At 48.3% G+C, this 18,372-nt stretch overlaps 1 pseudogene across 2 annotated transcripts in view; it reads left to right on the top strand.

Moving 5' to 3' along the window:
- Positions 1–260: 260 nt before the first annotated feature.
- The window catches only part of LOC118523294 (large ribosomal subunit protein eL31 pseudogene), a 30,347-nt pseudogene continuing 12,235 nt past the window's right edge, over positions 261–18,372 (top strand). The window contains exons 1-2 of one of the 2 annotated variants that reach the window (XR_013450198.1): positions 261–409; positions 5,709–6,480. The product of XR_013450198.1 is annotated as a large ribosomal subunit protein eL31 pseudogene, transcript variant X1 (transcript). Of the gene's footprint in view, positions 410–5,708; positions 6,481–18,372 lie in introns of those variants that run through there. The other variant, XR_004911043.2, reaches the window with a different exon arrangement.

Genomic DNA, 18,372 nt, shown 5'->3' with positions numbered 1-18,372 from the left:
CAGATGAATTAAGTGGTAATTAACCATCTTTTAAAACAGTATTTCCTGGGGCACCTGGGTGGCTCAGTCCGTTAGGCGTCTGTCTTCGGCTCAGGTCATGATCCCCTGTTCAACGGGGAGCTTGCTTCTCCCTCTCCCTCTGCCGCTCCCCCTGCTTGTGCTCTCTCTATTGAATGAATAAATAAAATCTTTAAAGGAAAGAAAAATAATAAAATAAAACAGTATTTCCTATATGAAATCTCTTTCAGGGATGTCATGAAAGAGCCTCTCTCACTACATTTGAAGTCTGATTTACAGTATGGGGCCTCCTCTACTGTCTCTGTTTCTTCAAAAATACCAAGGGCCAGCTATCACCAGAACTGCCGAGCTCAAGTCCCTGACCGAAGCTGGCTTATCCTCATTCCGCCAGGTACGTGCGAGGCGCTCAGCGCACTGCCTTCTCGCCTGTGCCGCAGGCGGGCCTCTCCCGAGGGTGGCCTAACAGAGGAGCAGCCCCCCGCTGGGCGGGAGCTGTGAGATCCTGAGGCTCGTGCTAGAATCACAGCTATCTTGGCAGTTCTTGGTGTGACCGTGCGGAGGGCAGGGAGAGGGGCCTGAGGCCCTCCCGGAGGGGCACTGAGGTTCCAAGGCAGTCCTCCCCCTCTCCCACCATAGGCACCTGGCAGAATGGGGTGCAGAAAAGGCAGCGTGTGCAGACAGCCGGCAGGAAAGGTGCTGAGCACTGAGAGACAGGTGCCACCCTAATCGCTCTAATTGAACGGCAGCCCTACCTCGGTGACAAGGCACTGAGGCAGGACCTGCCCTCTGTCTTCGGCTTTGGAGACAGACGACCGTAGGGCCCACTGTTGATGTTCATGGTCAGATTTCCCAGGACCCGCCCTTTCCTCCTCAACTTCATTGACATTTCCTACCAGCCCTCTCCCTATCTCTCCACCTCATGACATTTGAAGAACTTGTAGCTCTGAAATGCAGCTTCTGCTCAAATTCAGTCATTCCTTCAACAGACTTTTGCAGGCTGAGTACTGGGCCAGATCAGGAGCTGTACAGTCCTGGTCTTCTAGAAGCCCATGGTCTGGGCAGAACAGACAGCGGAGCATTTCAACACCACGGTGGAGGAGAGCCTGATGCCTGATCCAGGCATGGAGGGGTTAACACAACTTCCTGGAGAAGGTGATGCTTGAGATGAGGCCTGAAGGGAGCTGGGGGGGGGGGGGGGATGACTGGAAGAGCATCCCAGTTAGATGGAACGGTCCATGCTAACATACAGAAGACAAGAGAGTTTCACACATTTAGGGGATTGCAAGCTGTTCAATAAGGTTTAAGGCGTCAGGGGGTGGAATGAAAGAGGTGAGAGGAGACCCACTTCCAGGGAGGGTTGAGAGGGTTGCTATGTGACCCAAGCCAGAGAGATAAGCAGGCCCCAGATCACGGAGAGCCTTGTCTGCCTGTGAAAGCATATGTGTTTTCTCTGGAGAGAGAAATGAAGAGGATTCAAAGAGGTTTGCGCAGTGGGGTGACCATATACAGGTTTTAGAAAGGTCACTTTGACAGTAGGGGGTTGGGGGGCAGGTAGGGGAGGTTGGGGAGCAGTGAGGTGACCACCAAGGAGCTGGAGTAGTGAGCTCCTGCCTTCAGCCAGGGGTGAGGGTGGGGGGGCAAGAGTGGTGAGATTCTGCTTAAGTCAATCATTAACAAACAAGACACCCAGTGATTCATTTACACCTTCCCCATTCCTAGCTTCGTTTCCCCATCAGGCCCCTACCAGCCTCATCTCTGATTCTGGTCCGGTTCCCTTTCCTGCTTCCTTAGCCACTCCCTTCACTGGCAAGCTCGAAGGTGCAGGTCTCATGCAGCAGGCTTCCCAGATCCTTCTGGTTTTCTACATGGAAAGCTCCTGAGCTGTTTCTCTCTAAAGTCCCTTAGAAGTGCTTTGGCCAGTGGGAGAGAAGGGTCTTCAACACCTTTCAAAGAGCAGCACAGAAACAGTGCCACGGTCAAGTTACTAGTAATGGGAGCCCCACCTGCTATGGTAGCTGCCGGTGACGGGAAAACTCGAATGAGAAACATCAGCGCCAGCCCGAGGTCTCACATTTTGTCGGAATCCAAGAGCCAAGCTGCATGCATGCCAAATCTTCACTCCCCTGGGTAATGCCTGATGAGCTCCATCATGTCAGCCAGAATACACCCTGGAGATTATATATGGGAAACACGTCGCTCCCCAAGTACAGAACATCTCCTTTCCCTGGCTTGTGTTGGGGAACAGGACAAACACCTGTGTGATAAGGTCATTGAGCTCTGTTAGGCTTGTTCTGTGTGAATAATTCATATTTTGGGAAACCTGGCTCTTTCAAATTCATAGACTAATAAGCTACATTATATTAGGATTTTGTCGTATGTTCCTTATTCAAAATTGAAATATCTAAAAATATTTATTAAGGTTCAATACTGGGAGATACAAAGATAAATTAGATACCACACATGACTAACTTCTGCAAGCACCTGTCTTTATACAATGACCACAATACCAGCACCAGAAGCGTTTTGGGATCTATAAGGAAATTTTTTTCCAGGTAAAATTTGTCCCCAACGATGTGGGAAATAACCACCTTCTGTCATCAACCCATCCCTAAATTCATGCTTTCACATTTGTGCATCTAGCTGCTGCTCCTGATTCCAGACAAAAAATCCCTGCCATTCAGAGGCCGAGCTGTTTGTGTATAATTTATGAAACTCTTGGGTTCCTTCAAAATGAAAAGAGTTACTGAAATAGAAGTTATCTTATCACCGCGCCAGCAGCAGACCCATAACATCATCTCACAAACGCGCTCTGTCCTAAAGCCCAGAGCACACACGGTCTTGTTCCTCCATCAGAAAGATCTTTCCATTTCCTTCCAAAACAATCCATCTTCGAGCGCAATCCTCCCCTCCCAGTTATATGCAGGCCTCCTCCCCCAGTGAGTTGGCAGGAGCACGCGTGCACACACACACACACACACGCACACACACACGCGCGCGTGCGCCCTGCCAGCACACACCTCCCTCCTCATTCCCCAAGAGCCCCGGGGGTGTGTGTGTGAATGTCTGAGCTGATGACATATTGTGACAGAAGGAGCGAGAGGGAGGCACAACCACAAAGCGATGCAGGTCACAGCAATAGGCTTTATATAACCCAGAGCCATGGAGAGACCCGAAATAGCAGCCTCCCTGCTGCTCGGTTAGTCTCCTCCATCAACCAGGGATAAAATTAGAGCAGGCACTGACGTGCACCTGCGTCTGCACTGGGACTCCAGGGAGACGGGGAGAACAGGCTCGACTCCCTGCCATCGGCCACGCAGACTGCCAGATCCTTCAGGCCCCATCTGTCACCATCCAGAGAGGGGCGTGTGTGTGTGTGTGTGCATGTGTGTGTGTGTGTGTGTGTGTGTGTACCCGGGCTGTACGTGCACACCATGTGGGGCCCTACTCTGAGAACATTTCAAGGGAATGGCAAGGAGCTGGTGCAAGGAGCTTGGTTCGATGGGGCTTTGAGAAGGATGTTCCAGGCCTTTTGCAAGGAAGTCAGTGTCCACACCCTCTTTTACTTCATAGTTCCTCTTCACTTCCTTCCACACCACCACTGTCTGGCCTATACGGGGTCAAGGTCGGCTGAGGTCAAGGATATTCCCCCCCCCCCGCCCCGCTTTTGAACCCCATTCTGCAAAGCAAACAACAAAACCAAAATCTTACCATGTTTATTTCAGTTCCACCAAACACACACAATCTGGAGGTAAAAAGGTGGTGCCAAGAAGTCAAGAGAAGGGACAAGGCTGAGTGATTTAGCTGATTGTTCTGTAGGCCGCCTCAGGGCCTTGACCTTATGTGGAAGCCATGATCCTGCTCACAGGTGTGATGGGCAGAACTGCTGTCCAGCCGAGGCAGCTGGGTGATTTGTTTTCTTTTTCTGCTTGAGGGAGGGCAGGGAGGTTGATTCCCCTTGCCTCCCCCCCAAAAAATATATGTATATATAGTTACAGGTTTGTTATCTTGATCCCTGAGGACCATATATAAATTCCAAGGGAGAAAATGCAGCTGTCCCCAGGAACCAGAGACCAGAAAAATGACATGAATAGTACAGAAGAATAAGACAGAATGAAACTGGGTTGCGATTTTTTGAAGGAAGTCATCTCCTGTACTAGTACCTCTGAAATTCTGCTAGTACACGTTCACCTCTGGGGGGTGAGGGTGTTTCTGACCTTTGATCTCTCTTTTAAGTAAATACTTCAGAGAGAGGTAACATGTTCAACTATTTCACACTGAGGTATCAGTGATTTGTCAGATTCTTTTCCTCTCAAGGTAAACTGAATATATCCTGGAGCTCCCATGTGGCCCAGGATATGCACCGTATCATCTCCCAAAACAAAACCACACATACACAGGAGAAATCATCTAAACTAATTAAAAACGAGTTTAAAAATTCATTCCCATTTTTATTTAAATATCAAGAAGAGAAAAAAGGGATCTGTTCGGTAAACATAGCCACACTTCTGAACCTCCCCCTTCTCTTCTCTAAACTTTATAGCTGCTCTGAACCCCCTAAAACTTCCAGACACCCAGCCCTCATGGATGTTTCTCTCCCTCTCCCAACTTCTTCTCACTTAGCTCTTCATTTTTGTGTGGATTGCCTAGCATCTCGGGCTTCCTCTAGTCTTTCCAATATGTCCACTGTTTGGCTTCTCCACACACACACAAAGGAACATCCAGAAGCTGACTCAGTAAGCAAGAATCCGGTCCCCCTTAGAAGCCTGGGCACAAGGGTTCAGTGTGGATATTCATCCTGTTAGACCAACATGACTATGAGGCACAGATGGGTAAGGTCAGGGATCCCTCGGGAGAGACCTTCAGGGAAAGGACTTATTTTTTGACAGTTTTTGTCTCTAGCCTACCTTGTCAGGTTTCAGGAATTGAGGCCCAGAACTCGTTGAAAGAACAAGGTGTTCATGACTTAATATTATATCTACTTTTTCTCCACACCCCACCCCACCCCACTATGTATGGCCCCACTAGACAATTCCTTTGCCACTGAACAGACTTCTTCATACCCTTGTACCTTTATTTATAGTCTTCTGTCCCCATAATGTTCTTCCCACCCTTCTCTCTTCCCTCCCCAACAGCCTCCCTTCCTTGGAACACTGAAGTGCTAGAGCCTGTAGCCCTTAAATCCATTCTTCGGTACTTGACATAATGGTTGCCCACCCTGGCACTTTCCTCTCCCTGCTCCCTCCCCTACTGTTGGTAGGCAGAATTCTAAGGTAGCCGCCAAGATTCCTGCCCTCTTGCATACATGCCTTGTATACCCCTGAGTGTGGGGTAGGTAGGACCTGTGGATATGATGTGATATTACCCCCTTGATTTTGGCAAAAGGGATTTTGCCGATGTAATTAATGGCCCTAATCAGTTGACGTTGAGTTAATCAAAAGGGGGATTATCCTCAGTGGGTCTGGCCGAATCAGGTGAGCCCTTCAAAAGAGGGGTTGGGACCCTCCCTGAAATCAGAGAATCTCCAACTGGCCTTGAAGAAGTAAGCTGCCATGTTGTGAGAGGGCAATGGAAGGGGCCATGTGACAAGGACTTGAGGGTGGCCTCTGGTTGCTGAGGATGATCCCCACTGACAGCTAGAAGGAAAAGAGGGACTTTTTTTTTTTTAAAGATTTTATTTATTTATTTGACAGAGAGAGAGACAGTGAGAGAGGGAACACAAGCAAGGGGAGTATGAGAGGGAGAAGCAGGCTTCCCACCGAGCAGGGGGAGCCCGATGTGGGACTCGATCCCAGGACCCTGGGATCATGACCTGAGCCAAAGGCAGACGCTTAACAACCGAGCCACCCAGGCACCCAAGAGGGACTTTAATCGCCTTTCCAACCAGGGCCCGGCAGAATGGCTCCTGAGAAGAAGGGTGGCGAGAAGAAGGGCCGTTCTGCCATCAACGAGGTAGTGACCAGAGAATACACCATCAACATTCACAAGCGCATCCATGGAGTGGGTTTCAAGAAGCGTGCCCCTCGGGCACTCAAAGGGATCTGGAAATTTGCCATGAAGGAGATGGGAACTCCAGATGTGCACATTGACACCAGGTTCAACAAAGCTGTCTGGGCCAAAGGAATAAGGAATGTCCCATACCATATCCGTGTGCGGTTGTCCAGAAAACGTAACGAGGATGAAGATTCATCAAGCAAGCTCTACACACTGGTTACCTATGTACCTGTCACCACTTTCAAAAATCTACAGACAGTTAATGTGGATGAGAACTAATCGCTGATTGTCAAATAAAGGTATAAAACTGCAAAAAAAAAAAAAAAAAAAGAGGGACTTTAATCATACAGGCACAAGGAACTAAATTCTGCCAATAACCACATGAGCTTGGAAGAGTACCCAAGCTCCAGAAAGGCATGCAGCCCAAAAGACACCTTGATTACAGCCTGATGAGACCCCGAGCAGAGGATCTAGCTAAGCAGTGCCTGGACTCCTGACACACAGAAACTATGAGGTAATAAATGTTTGTTGTTTAAGCCACTAAGTTTGCGGTGATTTGCTAGGTGACAAATTAGGAGAAAACGAGTACCAGCCCCCTCCTGAGAATGAATGAATCATTCTCTGGACTCCACTCTCGCCACTGTTATAACCCCAGCTCCTACCGTGCCTGGGTGGCTCAGTCGGTTAAGCGGCTGCCTTCGGCTCAGGTCATGATCCCCGGGTCCTCGCATCGAGTCCTGCATCGGGCTCCCTGCTCTGCGGGGATCCTGCTTCTCCCTCTTCCCTCTGCTGCTCCCCCTGCTTATGCTCTTGCTCTCTCTATCAAATAAATAAATAAAATCTTTAAAAAAAATCCCTCCCCCTCACACTATAGCATGATCTTACCCGCACTTCTGTCAACCCCATTATCACTGCAAGCCCGGTATCAGTCCTCTCTGGGCCTGGCACCCACCAGGATCTGGAAGCCAGTAAGTAATAGTGGTAGTGAAGCTATACATGTTTGTTGAATTCCCATCGTGCAAAACCAATCGCTTTCATCTCCATTCACCGACTATTTTAAGCAGCAGCAATCTTTTTGACCTCATATGTGAGCAGGCCTGGCTCGATTCTCCATGACAGTTTGTATGAATGTAATGCATCTCATAATGGCCCCTGAAACAATCTATTGTTTCAGAGCTCCCCTCTAGCTTTAGGCTATCATGTTTCCCTGGATGTGCTGGGAACATCAGATCCTCCGTAACAGCATCTTTGAAATTGCATGTAATGATGCTAATCCTTAGCAGGCTGTGGGCCCCTGGCAAGATTGTACTTAAATTCTCAGGTCTCAACTCTTAGCCAAATCTCATCTCGCCCGGGGGCCTCTAGGACCTCCCCCAAAGCACGCCAAAGCATCTCTGCTTAGCCATTAGCCAACAGCCTCGGTATCTCATGTGGATGGTATGGGTTTCATTGTTGCAAAGACGCTGACACCGGCCCCTCCATGGGTCCTGACGTTGGTTTAGAAATTACTGTCACTGAAGCCCACATATGACCATAGAAACAGGGGACAGGTCTATGAGGTTGATTTGCCTAATTCCTAGCCTGCCTTATGTACACACATAAACACATACCCAGACATGCATCACATACGCGCCTTCTTTATTGACTCCACCAATAATATAAAATACCTGTAACAGGGGACAGAGCTTTATAGTTCTCTTTGTGTAAAAAGATTTATGGAGTAAAAAGCTCCTGACTGGGACTCTGGGTACAACCAAGGCACACATTTCCATTACCACCATTTTGCAACCCTGGCCAGAATTTCCTTTGGCCCTAGGAAGAAGAAGGAGGGATTTCTCACGGATCAGGGAATCCAAGCCTAGGACCCTGGGGGCAGGGACAGAAGAGGAAATGAGTGGGGCAGGGCAAGCAAACTCTGTGCCTTTGTTTTAGACATTCCTGATGCTTACTGGGTATAGACACCTTTCTCTGAGTGGTTCCCTTGCATGCAAAATGGGCATAATAATCACTTACCTCATGGGATTGTTTGAAGGGTGACGGGAAAAAGTGAACGTGAGGCACACAGCCTAAAGCCTGGCGTACAGAAAGCCACCCAGTGCCCTTCAGCTAGTATGATCATTTGGCCCGTAATCAGGCTCAAAGGGGGTCTTCTAGGGTCTCAGACATTGGATGGTAATTGGCCTGCTCCCAGAGTTGTTGGTTGCTCGTTTGGGTCTTAGGGTCTGTCTGGAAGGTGAGCAGGTCTGACGGACACCTCATTATAGCCTGTTCCCCAGTCACCTCACCCCCACGGCGGGAGTGGCGAAGAAGGCATTGGGCAAGAACCCCAGTGAGTGAGACAATAGGTGTGAATGATGAAACAGGAAGTGTGGTTTGGAAGCAAGTACCAGCAGAAAACCACTCATGGAGAATACCTACCTCAGGCCGCTGATTGGGTCTGAGCCATCACTCGACTCAAGCTTCTATGGGAAGGTTTGTACCGTGCCCAAAAGTTAAAGAACGCGGCCCTTAGGTCACCAGGGAAATAGATTTAGTTGGAGACCAAGGACTCATTTGAGACAGCACAGGCTTTGGCCTTCTGGGTTCAAATCTTGGGTCACCCCGTTATTATGTGACCTTGGGCCCATTATTCAACCTCTCCGAGCCTCAGCTTCCTTATCTTTGAAAGAGGCAGGGCTTTGGGAAGGTTCATTACGATAACATGCGAAGAGCCTAGCACAGGGCCTGGCCCACTCCATAAACATGTGCTCCCTCCCACTTCCCCTCCCAGGTGTCTGGGACACCTCCACCCCTTCCGTGTCTCCTGGCTGAAGACAGTTGACCACTACCTGCTACCCGGGATGAAGCCGGTTCTGGATTATTTGATATTGCTACACATCTGGCCTTATCACCGGTTCTTGACTGCAATGCCCGGCTGCTCTCTGCTCCACCTGGCTCCTTCCTGCCAGGTGGCTTCTCCTGATGCCCTGGGACAGTGATGAAGGGTTGGGCCAGATCGCAGGGTGGCACGAGGATTGATGTGAAAAGGTTTCTGCTTAATATTCTGAACTTATGGGAGGGAATAACTTTAAAGATTTTTATTTATTTGCGAGAGAGAGAACGAGCTGGGGGGAAGAGCAGAGGGAGAGAGCCAAGCAGACTCCCCGCCGAGCAGGGAGCCCGATGCGGGGCTCGATCCCAGGACCCTGAGATCATGACCTGAGCCGAAGGCAGACGCTTAACCGACTGAGCCACCCAGGCGCCCTGGGAAGGAATTACTTTAAAAATGTATATGTATACCCGTGCCTGTAATACGCATCCCCTGGACAAGTCCAAGGTGCCCAGGCCCCATCCTCCTTATAAAAGCCCTGCCTGGTCCTCCCTCCACCATTTCTGTGGTTCCCAGGCTTCTCTTCAGGATTCTCTGCAGTTCCTCTTCCTCGGCACATCTAAGTGTTGCAATTCCAAGGGTTCCACCCTCAGCCCTCTTCTCATCCTCCTCCACATGCTCCCTGGGTGATCTCACCCATCACCACCACAATTCCCGCTTGATTTCCTAATCCATCTGTCCCATTCACACTCCCTTTCTGACCACAGATCTGTATATGCAGCTGCCCTTGGAACATTTCCCCCTGTGCTTCCACAGCCCCTCAGGCTCAATCCCCTCAACACCCACCTAATTCTTCTATATTTTGTGCCCCAGTAAATGGCGCTCCATGAAAATCCAGAAGCCTAAGCAAACCTCCCATTATGGTCCCCAACTTCTGTCAATTCTATTACCCTAGTCTCTCTTGAGTGGGTCCTCTCCTTTCTATCTCCATTCCGCAGCCCACACCCAGGCTGTTGTCCTTGGGGCTCCCCCATACCCCCCGCCCCAGTACTGAGACCACTGCCTGAACAGGCTCTTTGCCTCCCAGCTTCATTCCCTTTAATTGTTCCAGCCTATACGGGGCTGGTGTGGTCAGTAGAGCATGTGACTCTTAATCATGGGGTCGTGAGTTCGAGCCTCATATTGGGTGTACAGATTACTTAAAAATAGATTAATAAAAATAAAAATATAATTGTTCCTAGAGAGATCTTTCCAAAATGCAGATCTCCTCCTCAAATCCCTCAAGCCCTCTAGGTCAGTCAGGGTCCAGCCAGGGAACTGAAATCACACCAGCAATTCTAACAGAGCTCGGTTAAGATTTCAGATTAGTCTTTCAGATCAATCGTTTAGGAAGTCTAAAGTTATCAGCTAGGACACTGAAAAGACAGAAAGAACTCAAGTACCAAGGAGGTGGCGACCATCGGTAGGGGGCACTGCCCCCCCCCAGGGCTGAGAGAACGAACTGAAGAGGTTGGGATAATTTATTCCATTACCTTTTTTTTTTTTTTAAAGATTTTATTTATCTATTTATTTATTAGAGAGAGAGCGAGCGCACAAGTAGGCAGAGCGGCCGGCAGAGGGAGGAGGAGAAGCAGGCTCCCCACTGAGCAGGGAGCCCGATGCAGGACTCCATCCCAGGACCCTGGGATCATGACCCGAGCCAAAGGCAGACCCTTAACTGACTGAGCCACCCAGGTGTCCCTATTCCATTACCTTAATGATGAGAAACAAACTAGTTTGATACGCAAAACCCTCCTTATGGTGCCCACTTATCTCCCTGGCCTTCCCTCTGGGCACAGCACTGCCGCCCCCATCCTCAGACCAAGCCTGTGGTCCTTCCACTCTCAAACTTCCAAGCTTTTCAAGCACCTGGGTGGCTCAGTCGGTTAGGCGGCTGCCTTGGGCTCAGGTCATGATCCCAAGGTCCTGGGATTGAGTCCTACATCAGGCTCTCCGCTCAGCGGGGAGTCTGCTTCTCCCTCTCCCTCTGCCTGCTGTTCCCCCTGCTTGTGCTCTCTCTCTCTATGTCAAATAAATAAATAAAATCTTAAAAAAAAAAAAAAAACTTCCAAGCTTTTCTACCTGTGCTGGCACCACCTGAAATGAAATGCTGCTCTCCACTCTTTTCTGTAAGCCATCCCTCAAGAAAGGCTCAAGGAGGCTTCGTATCACTTTGAGCGCCTTTCCTGACCACTGCGCCCGCTTCGGGCAGGTCCGGCGGCCCCTTTCTTAAGGGTTTCCATAACATCCTGGTCATGTTACTGTCACATCACACTGGATTCTCATTGTCATTTTAGCCATCTATGAGTGCTGTAGGGCAGGACAGAGGCAGTCTCTTTGTCCTCTTTGCATTCTCTGCTTTCAATACAATGCCTGGCACATAGTATGTGCTCAATACATGGCTGAGTGTTAAAATCAGACCCACCGGGGCGCCTGGGTGGCTCAGATGGTTAAGCGTCTGCCTTCGGCTCGGGTCGTGATCCCGGGGTCCTGGGATCGAGTCCCGCATCGGGCTCCCTGCTAGGCGGGGAGCCTGCTTCTCCCTCTGCCTCTGCCTCTCTGTCTCTGACTTTCATGAATAAATAAATAAAACATTTAAAAATAAATAAATAAAATAAAATAAAATCAGACCCACCTTGCCTCTCTCATAGATAATAATCTCCTGCCTGCTTTTCCCATTAAATCCATCCTTGCTAAGGGCAGCTCTGATCACATCTGTCCAATGATCAAAAAGTCTTCAGTGGCTCCCCATTGTCTGAGGAATAAAGTCCAAATTCCTGAGCATACTGTCTGGAGCTTGTCTCTGATCTTCCTATCTAGGCTTATTGCCCACTACACCTCTGCACATACCATGTGCCCCGCCCATACCAGGCCACCCACTATTTCCTCAGTACCTTGAACTCTTTCCCTCCGGATCAGAGTTCACTCTGTTACCTTCACCAGGAATGCCACTGGGAGCTACCCTTGGCACCCTGTTGCAATGCTCCCTGACTTCAAACCTAGTTCATTGGGCGTCCACTTCAAGAAACCTTCCTACATCCTCCTTCGGTGGTGGGGGATAAACAGTCCACCGTTTAACAGGACCTTCATGTCCTTGTGGGGTCTGGCCCCTGTTCCCTGGTCTCACCGTATCTCTTTCCACTCTCCTCCTTGCTCTGTCTGCCCTGGAATGCTAGTCTTCTGGGCTTCCCGGGATGCGCTGTGCTCTTTCGCACCACTGAGCCATTGTGCAAGCTGTTCCCTCTGCCTGGGTGGCTGTGCCTGTCTGCCCTTCACCTCCCTCTCTTTCCTAAACCCTAGACCAAGTGAGTGTTCTCTATAACACACTCTCCCAACACCCTGTGTTTGTCCTTTTCTTCAGCTACTGTCCCTATGTCTATTGCTAGACCATATGCTGCATGAAAGTAGGGCCTGTATGTGTCCCGGTTATCATTACACCCCGGCACTTAGCACAGTGCCTGGCGCTCACTAGAGGCTCAGTCAGTGTAATAAGTGCTGGTGCATTAATAACCCCCTCATTTGGGGCATTCTCAGCAGCCTGCAGCGAACCAGTCATTTGTGTATACCTCTCCCCATCTTGAGCATAAGCTTTTTAATTTAATTTAATTTAATTTAATTTAATTTAATTTAATTTATTATTTATTTGAGAGAGAAAGTACATGCAAGTGAGAGAGCACGCGCCGGGTGAGGAGCAGAGGGAGAAGCAGACTCCCCATTGAGCAGGGAGCCCGATGCGGGGCTGGATTCCGGAGCTCCGGGATCATGACCTGAGCCGAAGGCAGATGCTTAACCGACGGAGCCCCCAGATGCCCCGCTTTTTTATTTCTTAAAAAAGAAACTTTTTATTTTGGACATTTTCAAAGATACACAAAAGTCAAGAGAATAATAGAATAACCCCCCTTTTTCCATCATGCTGCCTTAACAGTCATCAACATTCGCTCAGCCTTATTGAGATACGCTCCCTTCTGTTTTCTCTAGATTATTTTAAAGCATGTCTCGGACATAATAAGTCAAACACTTCTTGAGGGTTGATGTGTCTTGTTCATCTTTGCTTTTCACATAGCCCCCAGCTCAGCATCTGGCCTCTAGCAGATGATAAATCCACAGTGAATTAATTAATTCCAAAGAAATGTCATTCATTCATTCATTTTGCAAATTTATTCCACAAAGTCTTCTTGAGCAGCCACTATATGCCAGGCGTTGTTGGCACTGGGAATAGAGTCTAGTGGGAGGACACAGGGAATGAAGGAATGAATGAATGAATGGATGGATGAACGATGACTTTTAAAAGCACCTCATAGTGGTAAGTGCTATGCAGATCTTTAAGACAGGACAATATGGTAGCAAGTGATGGAGTGGCTACTTAGAACAGGTGCTTAGGGAGAACCTCCGTGGGGAGGTGTCCTTTAACGGAGTCCTGAATGGCAAGAAGGAACTAACGTGGGGAGCTGAGGGGAGAAAGCACGCCAGAAGTAAAGAACAGCGACCTCAGTATCCCTGAGGTGGGGCTGGCTTGACTGTAGGGGGAACAGAGAGAAGTGTGGCTGAGTGAGGAGGCCGGGGGAAGTGGCTGGAGCTGAGGTCTGAGGAGCAAGCCGCCCACATCCTGTAGGGCTTCATAAGCCAAGGCAACAAGCTTGGGTTTTGTTGAAGGTTTGTTGGGAATCCATTAGAAGCTTTTAAACAGGGGAATGCTATGATTTAGGATCATTTTGGTTAGGGTGTGGAAAATAAACGCTAAGGTGAGCAGGGCAGTGACAACAGTTTAGGAGGGAAGGGTAGTGTTTGAGACCAGCGTGGGAGCAGCGGGGCTGGAGAGGCGCTGAAGGCTCGGGAGAGGTCTCCGAGTGGGCGTGCATCCGTCTTGCTGAAGGACCGAATGCGGACATGAGGCAGCAAGAGTCAAGGAGGCTTCCTGGGAGGAGAAAGGTCACTCTTACAGAATGCGGGAGGCCTCAGTGGCCGGGGAGGAGGTGACCAGGAAGGGCTGGCAAGTGAACAGTAGTGTGGCCACGTAGGGGGCATCAGCTATGCTCACAGAGTTTTATTTCAGAAGCTTCTGCACCCGCCTCAGTTTCCTCTTTCGTCAAATGGGCATGGTGATACCATCCTGAGGGTTTCTTTTGAAAGTTAAATGAGAAGGTGTGTAAAGGGCCCGCAGTGGGCACCGAGTCAACGCACAGTGAGAGTTCTTATCCACCGCCCCAGCTGGAAACAGCCTTCAGCCGATTAGCCACAGTCTGTCTGAGGAGCCATCCCAGGGAGTGGGTGTATTTCCCTCCCTCCTCTGAGAGTGTCGAACTTCCCGGGGAGAACCCATTCACCCACTCACTTGTTGGGTAATTCCTGTACTTTTGGTGTGTCCAATAGGAAGCGACTGGGACAACAGGGACATTGTAGCCTCAGGGCTGAGGTTTTCTAGGATGAATGAGACCCAGAACTCTGGCGTAACTGAACTTCCCCGGAGAGGGGTAAGAATGAGAGGGAGTGGTAAGAGAAGGAGACCCTGCTTCTCTGTCCCATGTGCGGCCCAGGGATGCAGGACCCCCAGGGGCCTGCCGCTCTCCCCTGCCTCAACGACCCCGTGGGCACAAAGAGCCCCAGGAACTTGCCTCCACGTGCCCTTAGGCGAGAACCTAGGACCTGGGGCCAGGGCATCCTAGAGTTCCTCCTCCCATCTTACGTCTGCCCCAATGTTTAAAGTTGTGTGGGTGTGTGGGGTGCATACACACACCCATGCATATACACACGGATATGTCAGATTTTATAAGTTCATGTATGCATAGAAAGACTAAAAAGATATGCACTAAAATGTTAACGGTGAATTTTCTCTGGGCAGCTAACCTATGAGTGACCTTCTTTTTATCTTTGTGCTTCTTTTGTATTTACCACAATGTAGCACTTTCCAATGAGGGCAAAATATTACAGTTAAAGAACCTCTAAAATACCTTTCTTTCCAAGTGCTCAGAATCTTCCCGGATTCTAATCTGTTCCTGAAACGGCTCCATGGGCAATGTTTGTGTGAGAGTGAGGGTAGGATGGGTTCATTCACTCAGGCATTCATTTCATTCATTCTCGGATTGGACAGCTATTTGAGCGCATTGTGGGTAATATTGCTGAACCCCGCGGTAACACAAGACATAGAAGCCACGGTTCCTGTCCTCAGGACCTTTTTGAATTCAGATCTTAAAAACTTAAAGCTTGAATACTGCAAGAAAATGAATGAGTAATGCAGGAAATTAAGGGTCCTGAGGAGGACGAGATGACTTCCAGCTGGAGGTGTCAGAGGCAATTACAGACAAGAAACGGGATTGGAACTGGGCCTTAAGGGGTAGGTAGAGCTTGGATAAGTGGAGCAGGTAGAAGGGTATTCCAGGCAAGGTGAACAGAAAATAACAAATAAAGGACCGATGTTTCTTGGCTACCGCAGAACAAGTACAGATTTATATATATAGATAGATAGATGATAGATAGATAGATAGATAGATAGATGATAGATAGATTCACTTGAGAGTTTTGCTCAGAGTAATCCTGTGAGCAGTAGCATGCCCTCATTTCACAGGTGGGGAAACTGAAAGTATAAGGGCACACTGGCTTCTCTCCAAGGCCTCCGAGTAGCAGAGGAAGATCCCGAAAGAAAAAGTTCTGAGATTTTCTGACCCCATGGGTGCTCACATCTAGGGAAGAAAAGAACCTGCTAGACATAGAGGGTTTCCCACCAAGAGAGAAAACCAAATCACTAAGAATATGGGGCAGCATTCCATTACTCATAAACAAGTGACAGAACAAATCAGCCTCCTATGTGTCCCTAGGCTGCGCATCGTTGCTTGGGCACAGAGAAAGGTGTACGAAAATATATACCAGCTCTCAGCATTCATTTGGGTGGAGGAGGGTGCAGGAAAGAGAGAAGGAAGGTGGAAAAAAAGAAGAAAGAAAATGAATGAAAAGTTTTAGAGAACACGGTTGGGAAAAGCAGAAGAATTTCTGTACAAATATGTTTGTTGTAGGCATCCTTTATAGTGGCAAAAACGTGAACCACTAAAATGTTTGGGTAAAGATTTTAGTTAAAATAATTATGGCATATTTGTACCATAGAAAAACTTCTTAGCCCTTAAAAGTGATAGAGCATACAGTCGATAGAGCATGTGACTCTTGATCTCAAGGTTCTGTGTTCAAGCCCAACGTTGGGCGTTTAGATTGCTTAAAGAAAGATGATAGGGCGTATGTAATTGTTAACATGAAATAGTGCTGAGAAGACATTTTTAAGTGGAAAAAAATTATGTAATAGTATGTATATAAGCCCAGCTCTTTGTGCATGGAACTTATTTCAATAAATGGCTGTCAATGGCTGTGGCATTCTATTTTTTTAACAAGTAAACTGTTTTTTTAAGATTGGGAAAGTTAGCAAGAACTCTAAACTGCTTTTATTTGTTTATTTTTTAAAAGATTTTATTTATTTATTTGAGAGAGAGAGCACAAGCTGGGGGGAGGGGCAGTGGGAGAAGGAGAAGCAGACTCCCCACTGAGCAGAGATTTCCCCATGCAGGGCTCAATCCCAGGACCCTGGGATCATGACCTGAGCCGAAGGTAAACACTTAACTGACTGAGCCACCCAGGTGCCCCTCTAAACTGCTTTTAAATTACATTTTCTTATTTACTGGATTTGATCACGGGCCCTGTCCTTCATGTTCCTAATTCATCTAGCGGCCCCCATGGAGCCCTCTGGCAAGGGCTGCAGCCTGTTTCCTGAAATGCCCCACGAGGAGAAGGCTTGTCCTGCTGCCCAATCCTGGGGCTTATTCACAACAGATCCTCAGCCCCAAAAATAAACAGCCAGGGTGTTTCCTCTTCCTAAAGGGGAAGCAGAAGCCCCTGATGAGCAGAGGGAAGGGTGAGCCCTGTCTAGACCATCATCCAGGGGGAATTCTGTCCACCCAGTTCCCCCTGGAAATCCCCAAGGCCCGGAGCAGCTCGGCTGACTCAGGCCACCCATTCGGCCGGGGCCTTAGATCCCAGTTGACCTTCCTTCTCCAGCACCCAGCTCCATTCCATCCCCCTAAGGAAAGGCAAATTATCCCAGAGGCACTGTGGTGCGGGTAATCTTTCAAAGGAGAATTTGCTCTCAGATAAGGTAATGGGTCCAATTAGAGCCTCCTTGACTGATGGGCCTGTCCGGTCCAGCCTTGGGTCCTTGCCTGGAGATAATTCTCTCCTCTCAACCCTGGGAATGCAACTGTCTGGGGCTTGGCCAGAGAGATTCTCAAATAACAAAGAGACATTTCAGGAGCACAGGTAAATAGGCTCCCTTATCGTTTCTGAGTAAAAGAATTAACCATGGGCAATTTGTCCCCTAGGAGACGTTGGGCAACATCTGACATTTCGGGCTGTTACAAGTGGAGGGTGTGTATGTACTCTGCTGGCATCCGTGGGCAGAAGCCTGGGATGCTGCTACACACCCCAGAATGCACAGGACAGCACCCCCCCAAAGAATCATCCAGCCCCAAATGTCAATAGTGCTTAAGGTTGAGAAACTCAGATCTAAGGTACTTTTGTGCTTTATAAATGCAAAGAAAAGGGGTTCTGGGGAATCCCCAGACTTTGGGATCTCTGAAAAGGAAGACCTACAGGGTGGAGGATTTCCCTAAGCAGCAATGTTTCCAAACTGCTGGCCCCAATCAAAACATGCTATAGTTCTATTTCAAAATTAAAAATTTTTTTTTAATTTTTAAAAATTTCTTATTTAAATTCAATTTAATTAACATACACTGTATTATTAGTTTCAGAGGTAGAATTCAGTGATTCATCACTTGCACACAACACCCAGTGCTTGTTATACATCAAGTGCCCTCTTTAATGCCCATCACCCAGTTACGGATCCCTCCACCTACCTCCCCTCCAGCAACCTTCAGTTTGTTTCCTAGAGTTCAGTGTCTCTTAAGGTTTGCCTCCCTCTCAATTTTCATCTTTTTTTATTTTTCCTTCCCTTCCCCTATAGTCATAAAGCATTTTTAAAGTGATTGTCTTCTAAGAACGTAGGAAAGGGTAGAGGAGAGAAGGAAAAAGATCTGGATTCTGGTCCCTAGCTTTGCTCTGATTGTGAGCATTTGGTAATTACAGACAGACTCCCTGTCAGGAATTTAGCAAATAAAGCAAAAGAATAAAATCCATATTTGTCATGTTAACCCTTATAATTGTCTGGAACCTTGGAAATATCTTTGACTACGCCTGAAAATATAGCAACACGATACAAAGTGAGCTAGAAATTTAATACCACTGGAGTTAATTTAACTAATGGGTGGCCAAATATCTATGTGTAGAGAGCAAGATGGAGTCACTCATGTCAAGCAGGGGCCTGTGTCAAGCGGTGACGCCATCAGTTAAGGTGACTGTAGCTACCAGCCTATCACCGAGACCAATGTCAGCTGATGACGCCCTCAGAACTGATAACCAGGAGAAGCAGAGGAGGTCTACAGGGGCTCAAGACGGATTAAACCCCTTTACGAAGGGAGGATTTT

This window comes from Halichoerus grypus, chromosome 8 (assembly GCF_964656455.1).
Source record: "Halichoerus grypus chromosome 8, mHalGry1.hap1.1, whole genome shotgun sequence".
Lineage (NCBI taxonomy): Eukaryota > Metazoa > Chordata > Mammalia > Carnivora > Phocidae > Halichoerus > Halichoerus grypus.
The sequence above is the reverse complement of the archived record's forward strand: the minus strand, read 5'-3'. Positions and strand labels throughout refer to the sequence as shown.